Raw genomic sequence first — 12,554 nt, forward strand, 5'->3', positions numbered from 1 at the left:
AGTCTTCATGTTTCAGCTCTGGAGTTCCCAGTGAAGACATATTTTTTGGTTTCACACATTATCGGTATTCAGTTACTAAATGAAGAAAAAATGTTGAAAATCTCTTGAGCATCTTGACATATACTCAATTATCAACACATTTGAACTGCTTAGATATTTAAATGGTGTCAATAGACACATTGGAAAAGTCGCATATTTTAACATTCAATTTTCTTTTTCATTTGTTGAATAGACAGATTTGCCATCCATACAAATCTGACACTGTTATCCACAATGCCATCTGAAAAATAAAATAATGTTTCAAAAATGAGGGTAATGCAACTTTCATCAGTATGCAAACAGTAATTTTTATTATGGGAAAATACCAACAAATCAAGAGGGAAAATTTAACAATTGGAAGCATGAGACAAGTTAATAGTTCATTCATACCTATATTTTGTCGCTGGGATGCTGTCTCATTGAAGGAAACTCGCATCTATTTGTTTAACGTCAAACTTGCACACGTCTTTTGGTTATTTGTGTCGGTAGGATGCGGCTCATTGACATTTACACCACACATGTTTTTGATGGACATTGTAAATTTTCAAACATACAGTTAAGGTGTTATTTCATATCCGATAAGCGATGAAGAGGAGACATAAGGACCAATAGAAAGGAGAAGAAATGATCTTATTTAAAGACAAAAATGACCTGTTTGGTCGTTCGTATTTCTGTTGTCTATAAATATAGTTCCTGCCATTTTTATGAATGGAATCTATAAGTACTGTGTCTTTTAGGGGGACATCAATGGCTTAAAATGATTAGTTATGCTTTTTTTGTAGGGAAGATTACCCTCATTTTTGAAACATTATTTTATTTTTCAGATGGCATTGTGGATAACAGTGTCAGATTTGTATGGATGGCAAATCTGTCTATTCAACAAATGAAAAAGAAAATTGAATGTTAAAATATGCGACTTTTCCAATGTGTCTATTGACACCATTTAAATATCTAAGCAGTTCAAATGTGTTGATAATTGAGTATATGTCAAGATGCTCAAGAGATTTTCAACATTTTTTCTTCATTTAGTAACTGAATACCGATAATGTGTGAAACCAAAAAATATGTCTTCACTGGGAACTCCAGAGCTGAAACATGAAGACTTCAGTTTAGCAGGGACTTAACTCTAAGCTAGTTTTGGTCAATTTTGCACATAAGAACTTTACAGAAACAGTTAGTGTGAAACTGTTGTGCTCCACGACGACATGTCTTCTTAACTACAGAATGATGCATTGAAATACAGACTGAATTTCAATGCATCACAGAATTTTGGAAAATTTTCGACATATAACACACCCTTTCATTTTGAAAATAAAAATTCTATATCTATTAGTGTGGACCTAAAGTTGTATGACAAGTTTACTTTAACTTTCAAAAGTTTAACTTAATATAGACTTAAGAACAAAAGGTCACCACACATAACCTGTGATGGACACAAAGACCTTAAAAAGCAGGTCCTACCTATATCGTTTTGTCCTTCCAACCCTTTATACTTCTTTACCATGTACTTTTTTTCTTTTTCTTTACATACAGTTGATTGACGTTTTCATCATACTTCGGGTTTAAAAGAATCTTTTGTTAGAGGTATTAAGAAATCATTTATTTCCCTCAAACTACTTCATGACCAGCGGCAAATATTACAGTCATAATGCAAAATATATAGTAACAAGTGTGTGATGCAAAACATTGCTCTAGTGAAATAACAACTCCAGTTGATAGATTCTTGTTACCAAAGAAATGAGCCGGGTAGAACACGTCTGAAATAAACAATGATGGATTTATCGATTTTAAGTGTGTAATGCAACTTTCATCAGTATGCAAACAGTAATTTTTATTATGGGAAAATACCAACAAATCGAGAGAGAAAATTTAACAATTGGAAGCATGAGACAAGTTAATAGTTCATTCATACCTATATTTTGTCGCTGGGATGCTGTCTCATTGAAGGAAACTCGCATCTATTTGTTTAACGTCAAACTTGCACACGTCTTTTGGTTATTTGTGTCGGTAGGATGCGGCTCATTGACATTTACACCACACTTGTTTTTGATGGACATTGTAAATTTTCAAACATACAGTTAAGGTGTTATTTCATATCCGATAAGCGATGAAGAGGAGACAAAAGGACCAATAGAAAGGAGAAGAAATGATCTTATTTAAAGACAAAAATGACCTGTTTGGTCGTTCGAATTTCCGTTGTCTATAAATATAGTTCCTGCCATTTTTATGAATGGAATCTATAAGTACTGTGTCTTTTAGGGGGACATCAATGGCTTAAAATGATTAGTTATGCTTTTTTTGTAGGGAAGATTACCCTCATTTTTGAAACATTATTTTATTTTTCAGATGGCATTGTGTATAACAGTGTCAGATTTGTATGGATGGCAAATCTGTCTATTCAACAAATGAAAAAGAAAATTGAATGTTAAAATATGCGACTTTTCCAATGTGTCTGTTGACACCATTTAAATATCTAAGCAGTTCAAATGTGTTGATAATTGAGTATATGTCAAGATGCTCAAGAGATTTTCAACTTTTTCTTCATTTAGTAACTGAATACCGATAATGTGTGAAACCAAAAAATATGTCTTCACTGGGAACTCCAGAGCTGAAACATGAAGACTTCAGTTTAGCAGGGACTTAACTCTAAGCTAGTTTTGGTCATTTTTGCACATAAGAACTTTACAGAAACAGTTAGTGTGAAACTGTTGTGCTCCACGACGACATGTCTTCTTAACTACAGAATGATGCATTGAAATACAGACTGAATTTCAATGCATCACAGAATTTTGGAAAATTTTCGACATATAACACACCCTTTCATTTTGAAAATAAAAATTCTATATCTATTAGTGTAGACCTAAAGTTGTATTACAAGTTTACTTTAACTTTAAAAAGTTTAACTTAATATAGACTTAAGAACAAACGGTCACCACACATAACCTGTAATGGACACAAAGACCTTAAAAAGCAGGTCCTACCTATATCGTTCTGTCCTTCCAACCCTTTATACTTCTTTACCATGTACTTTTTTCTTTTTCTTTACATACAGTTGATTGACGTTTTCATCATACTTCGGGTTTAAAAGAATCTTTTGTTAGAGGTATTGAAAAAATCATTTATTTCCCTCAAACTACTTCATGACCAGCGGCAAATATTACAGTCATATTGCAAAATATATAGTAACAAGTGTGTGATGCAAAACATTGCTCTAGTTAAATAACAACTCCAGTTGATAGATTCTTGTTACCAAAGGAATGAGCGGGGTAGAACACGTCTGAAATAAACAATGATGGATTTATCGATTTTTAGTGTGTAATGCCACTTTCATCAGTATGCAAACAGTAATTTTTATTATGGGAAAATACCAACAAATCGAGAGAGAAAAATTAACAATTGGAAGCATGAGACAAGTTAATAGTTCATTCATACCTATATTTTGTCGCTGGGATGCTGTCTCATTGAAGGAAACTTGCATCTATTTGCTTAACGTCAAACTTGCACACGTCTTTTGGTTATTTGTGTCGGTAGGATGCGGCTCATTGACATTTACACCACACTTGTTTTTGATGGACATTGTAAATTTTCAAACATACAGTTAAGGTGTTATTTCATATCCGATAAGCGATGAAGAGGAGACAAAAGGACCAATAGAAAGGAGAAGAAATGATCTTATTTAAAGACAAAAATGACCTGTTTGGTCGTTCGTATTTCTGTTGTCTATAAATATAGTTCCTGCCATTTTTATGAATGGAATCTATAAGTACTGTGTCTTTTAGGGGGACATCAATGGCTTAAAATGATTAGTTATGCTTTTTTTGTAGGGAAGATTACCCTCATTTTTGAAACATAATTTTATTTTTCAGATGGCATTGTGGATAACAGTGTCAGATTTGTATGGATGGCAAATCTGTCTATTCAACAAATGAAAAAGAAAATTGAATGTTAAAATATGCGACTTTTCCAATGTGTCTATTGACACAATTTAAATAGCTAAGCAGTTCAAATGTGTTGATAATTGAGTATATGTCAAGATGCTCAAGAGATTTTCAACTTTTTCTTCATTTAGTAACTGAATACCGATAATGTGTGAAACCAAAAAATATATCTTCATTTGTTCATCCACAATAACAAAAAAGACACCAGGTATACCCATCAGTATACACAGAACTGCGTGTTTCTACAAATGTAAGTTGTGAATACAACAAAAAAACAAATGTAGCATTCAGGACCAACTTTTATAAATACCAATATTAGCACAGTATGACATAGGCATGAAAACGCTACATGATTATAAGTTTATTAACTAATGAGACATACCTATATTAACGATTGCAAAAAGGATAGTTCTTACTGATCTTTCTTCCTGTTTAAAGTCAGCCTCATTAAAATTAAGCAGCAAATCGGTAGCAAAAGGCCCACCATTAAATTTTTTTTTAAATTGAATAATTGACATACTCTGACTGAAATTATGAATTAGCTAAATGAAAAAACAATAAATAACGCAAACAAAAAAAATAAATTACTAATGTATCAACAGGTCAAATTAGCACAAAAGTACGACATGATAGTACTTTCAGTTATTGAATGCTAGTTTAAAACAAAATCAATCGAGACGACCGGGATAAAGTATTTGAACATAATGGCCAGTCAAAGAAAAGTATACGTACATATGTATAATTGATTTAAACTTGACATGATTTTTCATGTATTGTATGTTTATTATTTTTGCTTTTTGACCTGTCATGATTTAAATTTTTGAAATAAAGCCGAGTGTCTTTAAATGACAAACGTAAAATCACAAAATTACTGAACTTAGAGGAAAATCAATTCGGAAAGTCCATAATCACATGGCAAAATCAAATAACAAAATGTATGGACAAGAACTGTCATATTCCTGACTTGGTACAGGCATTTTCAAATGTAGAAAATGGTGGATTTAACCTGGTTCTATAGCACTAACCCTTTCACTTTAATGACAGTCTCATCAAATTCCGTTATATTATACCTTAGAACATTAAAAAACATTCTTTTTATATTTTTGGTTATAAAGTCTGATTAAATAGAAAATGCCAACTTGTACCAATGTTTATGATCTTAAGGATACCTTTTCACTAGTTAGTATTTGTTTACGTTGCCTTATTTCACGTAAAATACGTTTTGTTGTCAAGTTTCCAACGGCAATTAACAATCCCTGGAAACTACAACATATGACAAATAAGTATTCAATTACTTCATTTTGAATAATGGCACCTAAAAGTCCTGTTATCCATAGCATGCCTGTCACAAGACTGATGCGAACAAACACGGGGAGGTACTGGAAAGAATTTGATCTTCGAATGTGTCGTATACCTAACGACTGTTTAGTTATCACACCTGCAATGCACAAAAAACATGCGATGTTGATCACAACGGCCAACCCTATAGGACCGGACACAAACATCAAGTTACCTGGATATCCCGTTGGAAAACATATAGACCCACTGTATTCAATACTCACACCTTGGAACTCCAACAAATCAATAATAACTGCTGGAACAACAAACAAAGATGGCAGTAGGAGTCCGAGCAATGTAAAATGGGGCCTCTTTGAAGACATGTCTACCCCAATATCTTTAGCAATAAGTGACATGTTCGTTAGGTTGTAGCACATGTGAATTAAAGCAATACATTTAAATGAAAACACTAGCAGCCATAGATAATGAAGAGCAACCCCTACACTATAGCAAACAAGGGAGATATCATTAGCACCAATTCCTAACATAAATATAATATCTGAAATTAATAAAGCAATAGACAAATTTTCTACATTTGACCCAGGAATACTTCTTTGCATACCCAATCTTCTATAAACAAGTATAGATGTTGTCAAGGCAATCACAGAAATGCCCATACCTGTATATGTAATAACATTCATGTTTATATTCGTACTGCTGGCAAACGATGGTTGATTTTGGATAAAATCAACACCACAAGTTAAGTTTTTGATGACGGTTGTTTGATTGTCAAAGTCCCTATTCGACTCACATTCAATAATACTCTTAGCACATAGCTGTTTCCTGAAGTTGTCTTTGATGTCAACTTTTAATTGGTTCAACCTTCTATTGAAACGAAATAACGCTCTGTGCAATGATCTTTCATTCCTTTTTACAAACATTGCATTTACTTCATAGGCAAATCCGTTTTGGCGGGAAACACGTATCAGCCACTGGGCTTCTTTAAGTTTATTATCGATGTTTAAAGACTCTTCATGTGACACCTTTCCTATTACCTGACCAGTAAAAGTAGCGTTTATTTCAGGAAATTGATTGTCGATCTTTTTTTCATTATAAGAATATTTGATGTCAAATGGTTTAATTTCATCACTGAACGACCATGCTATAATCGTAAGTATTTCTTCTATCATGCTGCTCGACAAATCTGTAGATGATATCAGTGAATAATCTTGTTCTATATCCTTTCTGTAAGTTCGTGCCAAGCATACCCCATTAACATCAAACTGTTTAGAAAAAGAAGAGAAATTTGCTAAGTCAATAATGTAATTCGAAATACTTTCAAACTTTAACAAGTCTTATTTTCCAACACTTTACATGAGCATGATGAGTGATGATTTAAGATAAAAATTGAGAATTGAGAATAATGTTTTTTCATACGTGGTTGTTTTGAAGTCTCTGATGATCAATTAAAAAATTCTAAGAACTCTTTATTAATCAAACTATCTTAATCAAACTTTACTTTCGATAAGTGGATTCGTTTTGACAATAGCTCCTCATGTTATAACGAATAACTTTAGACACAAAAAAAAGGCATAAGCACATTTCATAGTCTAAAATAGTCCTTTTCTAAAAATCGCAAATTAATCGTAACCATGCACCTTTGAAGATTATATTTTCTTCTTATTCAACGTTTCGATGTTTTCATGTTTTTGTGCAATGGCGTTGTAAATTTATTTTTCAGCTTATAAAGGCTTTGTATTATATTTTTGATAAATAATCAAATATATAATAATGTTTACCAACTTATACAACGTAAATAAGCAGTGGTCTTTATTGTATCTTTTTATGCCTTTACATAGTATCTGATGCATTGTAGGTAATACATGCTTAAAATAGTATTTGTTTCTCTCTAATCTATAGTATAGCCAAATCCGTAAAAGGAATCAGAGCTTTACATAAGGCAGATACATTCCTTAATGTATAATAATTTCTAATATTTTGTAACAGCAAATTTTAATAACACAAAAAATCCGTATTTGCATGCCAGTACCGAAGTACTGGCTTTTTGGCTTTTGATACCCTTGGGGACTAAAGTCCACCAGCAGAGTTATTGACCCAGTGGTTGTAATAAAATTAACGGTACACATTTTCTTGCACCAGTCCTAGTGTATTTACAAAAAGGGGGGACGAAAGATACCAAAGGGACAGTCAAACTCGTAAATCTAAAACAAACTGACAAAGCCATGGCTAAAAATGAAAAAGACAGACAGAAAAACAATAGTACACATGACACAAAATAGAAAACTAAAGAATAAACAACAATAACGCCACCAAAAACTAGGGGTGATCTCAGGTGCTCCAGAAGGGTAAGCAGATCCTGCTCCACATACAAAGTATTATGTTCTTATCAAAACTATTGAAGACACATTCGCGATTTCGGTTGTTGCAATAATTGCTATTTCAAAAATTATATTTTCACCCAAATATTCATGAATTCATATTGAACTGAAAACCTCAAATTTAATCAAAGAACTGAAGTACTGAACATCGGATGACCGCAAGTTCTTGGGGATGGTCAAAAGAACATGTCACAGAAAAAGACCGCACTTCTATACCTGAAACTGAGGTTTATATTCAGAGAATTTTTTTTCTGAGACAAGTCTGCGTGTGAATTATTTCTGAGGTTGTTACATTTTAATGTTGTATCGTTGTACATGTTGTAGTCCTCTTATGTTTAATGCTTTTCCCTCAGTTTTACTAGTAGTAGTTTGTTACCCCGATTTTAAAAAAAACATGATTGTTTTAGTTTTGAACAGTAGTATACAACTGTTGCCTTAGTTTAAAGTGACTTGAGTAACACCATCATCACTCAGATTACAATTCTACCTTTACATCTAAGTTTATATTAAGCCTTTAAAATACTTATTTAGCCTTTTCTTATATTTTTCTGGAAATGAGCTAGCTAAAAAGGTAAAGAGTTGTATCTTTAAAGATTTGGTAATCAAAAATGTTCCCTAAGATAGTGAGATTTCCAACAAAGGGTTTTCAGATTCGTCTCAAAATATCAAGGCAGGTTAATTTAGAGAATATTTTTGCCACGATATGTTCCATTTTTAGCAATGTGCGCCATGTTGAATTGGTTGGAAGACGAGCTCATCGGTCTCATTTATAAAACTAGATACCTTAATGATGATTGTTAAGCCTTGATTATGTTGTCCTAAAATAATATCAGTTTATCTCATTCAAACAATAGAAGTTTACCTACGAGGGTCTGAATTGGGTTTACAGAATAGAGAAGGCATGTGATAGCACTAAAGAAAATAGTAAATTGAGAAAATGAACAACAAATTAAAGAATATAGAATAATGGGGTGCAAAAGTATAAAGAATAACTGTGCAAAATGAACGGTAATTTAGGTAACCGAAATGCAGCAATACTGACAATGTACAGAATTAATAAATAATCTTGTAACAGAAATACTTAATAGGAAAATCATTTTCGTGAGAATTTTCAGAATAAGAGTTATTCTAAAGCTAAAGAAAATCCCCTTTAAAATTTATAGAATATAGATATTAGAAAGTCCAATCCAGGTCCTCATGTCATTTACATTGTCGAAATATAGGACACATCATTGCTATTTCAAGACTAAACTAGATATTATCAGTCTTATATTACAACTCCAGTTGTCGGTTCATGTCAAAACATGGAGGGGAACACAAAAGTGGATTTTTTTCTGAATTGTTTTCTGAACTAATTTTTTTATGTTTAAATGTAAAATCATGCGGAATTGAAACATATATATAGACTTTAAAAAATAATCTTGCATCTGTTGTGGATATCAATTCAGAAAAATGAAAGGATATCATGTTGACCAGTCAGAGGCATTACTTAAGGGAATACAATACAGTAGCAGGGGCTGATAATAACGTTTTCAAAACTGTTGGTAACCACAACGTTCTAATTCAGCGATGTTTCTCATAAAGTTAACATTTCGCGACGTCGCTTCAAAAGAAGTCATGTTTCGCGGAAAATTCACTGACGTCATTAATTTCGTTTGTGCGAATTACGAAACAAGTACCTGCTACAAACGTGGCCATGCCGTTTCTAAACCAGACTTGGGGTAATTGTAATTGTAATCATTAATCAGCTGTAATTGATTACAATTTCACAAGTAATCATTGTAATCATTAATCAGCCAAAAATCTGATTACATGTAATTTAATTTAATCAATTACTTTTCAAAATGCCCTGTAATCCTGATGACTTTATGATTACATTCTGATCACAATGAAAAAAATATTGAACTGTGTTTATGGTCAATAAATGAACCTTTTTGTTCTTCTTATTGAATGAATATTCAACAAGTTAAGATAGGTTAGTTTAATGTTAATAATTGATTTGTATACTTCATTAAAAAAAATACTGTTACAGTATTCAAAAGTCATAATTAGCCTAACAAGAGACATGTCATACAATTTTATGTCTCTAGAAAAGATATTGTACATATATTCACAATTTAAAGATGTACATATATATTTGCCTAAAATCTATTATATTTAAGTAATATTATACTTTTCTTTAACCCTGAATTATAATCTTTTGTTAATATTGTGATTTTTGACAACTCTGTATTGACAGGTAGGAAACCAATTAAGGTTTGTTTTTATTGCAATTTCCAATTGAGTATACATAATGTAGCTGTAGGACAATATATATGATAAAAGATAATCAGACATGTGAAAATTTATCTAATTAGCACAAACTAAATTAAAAGTTGGACAAATATCTTCCTAAACATAAGTAAATTTTAGTATTTACTTGGACTGGACATGTCAAGTGCATTCATTTATAGTATTGCATTTTGTTTAAACAATTCTATTAAAATTTTACATAGTTTTTATCTGGTAACTTTATTTCATCCATATTTTAACTTTCATACACTGCACCTTGAAATACATAAAAAGTCTGGAAGAGGTCATAAGACAAACAGCAAACTCTTTATAAAGCCATATTCAATTGAAATCACAAAATAATTCAGAGATGAATAATAATAAAGTGTAATGGGCGACATAATGTTCATGTATACATGTACATGTCAGTAGTGAACTTTTGTGGTTTATTAAATAGATGAAGTTTGAGGTTGTCAATTTATAATATACAAAACAAATCCTTTTGAAAAAGTGCTATAGTTATATTAAACGTTAATTCATTCACATCCTTTAAAATGTTTTTTGTTTTTTTGTTTATTCATTGTAATCAGATGTAATCATGATTACTTTGCCAATGTAATCATTAATTTAATCAGACATTTTCAGAAATGATGTAATCGTTAATTTAATTTAATCGTACAAATGACAAAGTAATTGTAATTTAATCAATTACATTGAAAGTAATCGAACCCATCTCTGTTCTAAACGACGGAGAAATCCGCCGAAAAGCAGTGAAATTAAAGGAAATACTTGAGATATACAAAAATAAATCAAATACAATTTTGCATGACGAAATTGAAGAAATGTTAATAGACACAGAAAAGAGTACTGACAGTATAACATGGAAAGACGGAAGAAGAATAACTGCCAAAACATTACGGTCCAGCGGAATCTGCTCAGCGTAGAGAAAGAAAAAATGCAAGGAATTGGGGTCTATCTAACTATTCGTTGCTTAAGGGCATACGATACAGTTACAGAGAAGGTAATGACATTGCTAACGTAATTTGTTATTTTCGCGACCTCAAACTGTGACTTATCGGGAAAAGATGCATTTTTCGACCGATTTTTATCATTCAAACTGATTTAATTTGAAAACGAGTTCATGGACCCCTATTTTTCAAAACGCCATTTTGTTTCATTTAGCAGGGAGATTATGTGACCCAAATTTTATAAAACTGTAAATTTGTTTAAATTTCGTTAAACATGCAGTAAAAAATGACGTTTTTTCCTCAATTCATGAACATTTGATAAATATAAGATACTTATAAAATACAGAAATTACCGATTATTTAAGAAAAAACAATTTGTGCTTATCTTTCATAACAAAAAAGTTATGTCTTTCTTTCGAAAAAGAAATTTCGGCCAAAAATCTAAATTTTGTGCAAATATACAAAATTTCGACCTCATTTTACTCAAAAAGTAGAACATGAAGGTATATTTTTATTACATATTTGATTTAACCAGGTAAAAGCCTACATGTAAATTTTCATGAACTTGTAAATACAGATTCAAAACTGTATCGTATGCCCTTAAACTGTTACATGCTGAAAAACATTTTACTAATAACACAATTCGGAACAAAACTACCTGCAATTGCTAACTATGAGTATTGGTTCCTGCTTAACGTCCAGTGGCAAATATTTCATTGCACATTTATGAAATTTTAATGTTATTTTAATGAAACTTAAAGAAATGAGTAAACGTATGAATCCGTGATTAATGAGAAAAATTTAACAAAATATATGGCGTGTACGATGGCCGAATCGAGTCTGGTGTTGTCATTACTACGGCGTGTTGTACAGCTGTGTAATATTTTTCATGACGAGAACAATTATTTTCATTTATTGATTATAAGTCGAAGTAAATAATAATATCTTGAATTGAAAAACATCGGAATCAAAATAATTAATTTTGTGTCTTTTTTTTTTCCTTTTTTTTTTGTTAAGCATTTGACAGCCTCCAAATTTTACGGAGAATTGTCATTGAAAGGCCAAGTTAAACAGACTATCAATGAAATAAATAAAAAAACGACTGGATCTGAGAGACCCTCATTGGTAGACAAGTCCGAATAACACAAAAGTTCGTAAATAAAATAAGAAATAAAGAGAGTGTCTCATCCTTTTATTGACTTGAAATTGGCCCATAAAAAATGTCGATTTTAATCTATATTTTAAAAACATATAATATTGTATGGGTATGTAGAAAATCTGTCAATGAAAGTCCGTTAAAAATATTTAAAAAAAATATATATTGTTGTCGTTTTTAGTTTGAATTTTTGCAAAAAATATAACCAACAGATACAGAATTGTCACACGTCAGTTATTCTTTTTGTATATAAAACTGGATGTAATAGACCAAAGAAGAAAACGCCCGTTCACATGCTGTTAAAGGGGCTTGCGATTAATTGTTGTCGTTTGGTGTTGTTCATCATATTTGTATTTTGTTCATTGTTTTGTACTTAAATCAGACCGTAAGTTTCCCGTTTGAGTTGTTTTGCATTTGTCGTGTAGCGGTCCATTCTTAGCTTACTATGCAGTATGGATTTTACTCATTGTTGAAGGCCGTCTGATGTCTTACAGTCGTTTGGCCA

This window comes from Mytilus trossulus, chromosome 13 (assembly GCF_036588685.1).
Source record: "Mytilus trossulus isolate FHL-02 chromosome 13, PNRI_Mtr1.1.1.hap1, whole genome shotgun sequence".
In the NCBI taxonomy this organism is placed as follows: domain Eukaryota; kingdom Metazoa; phylum Mollusca; class Bivalvia; order Mytilida; family Mytilidae; genus Mytilus; species Mytilus trossulus.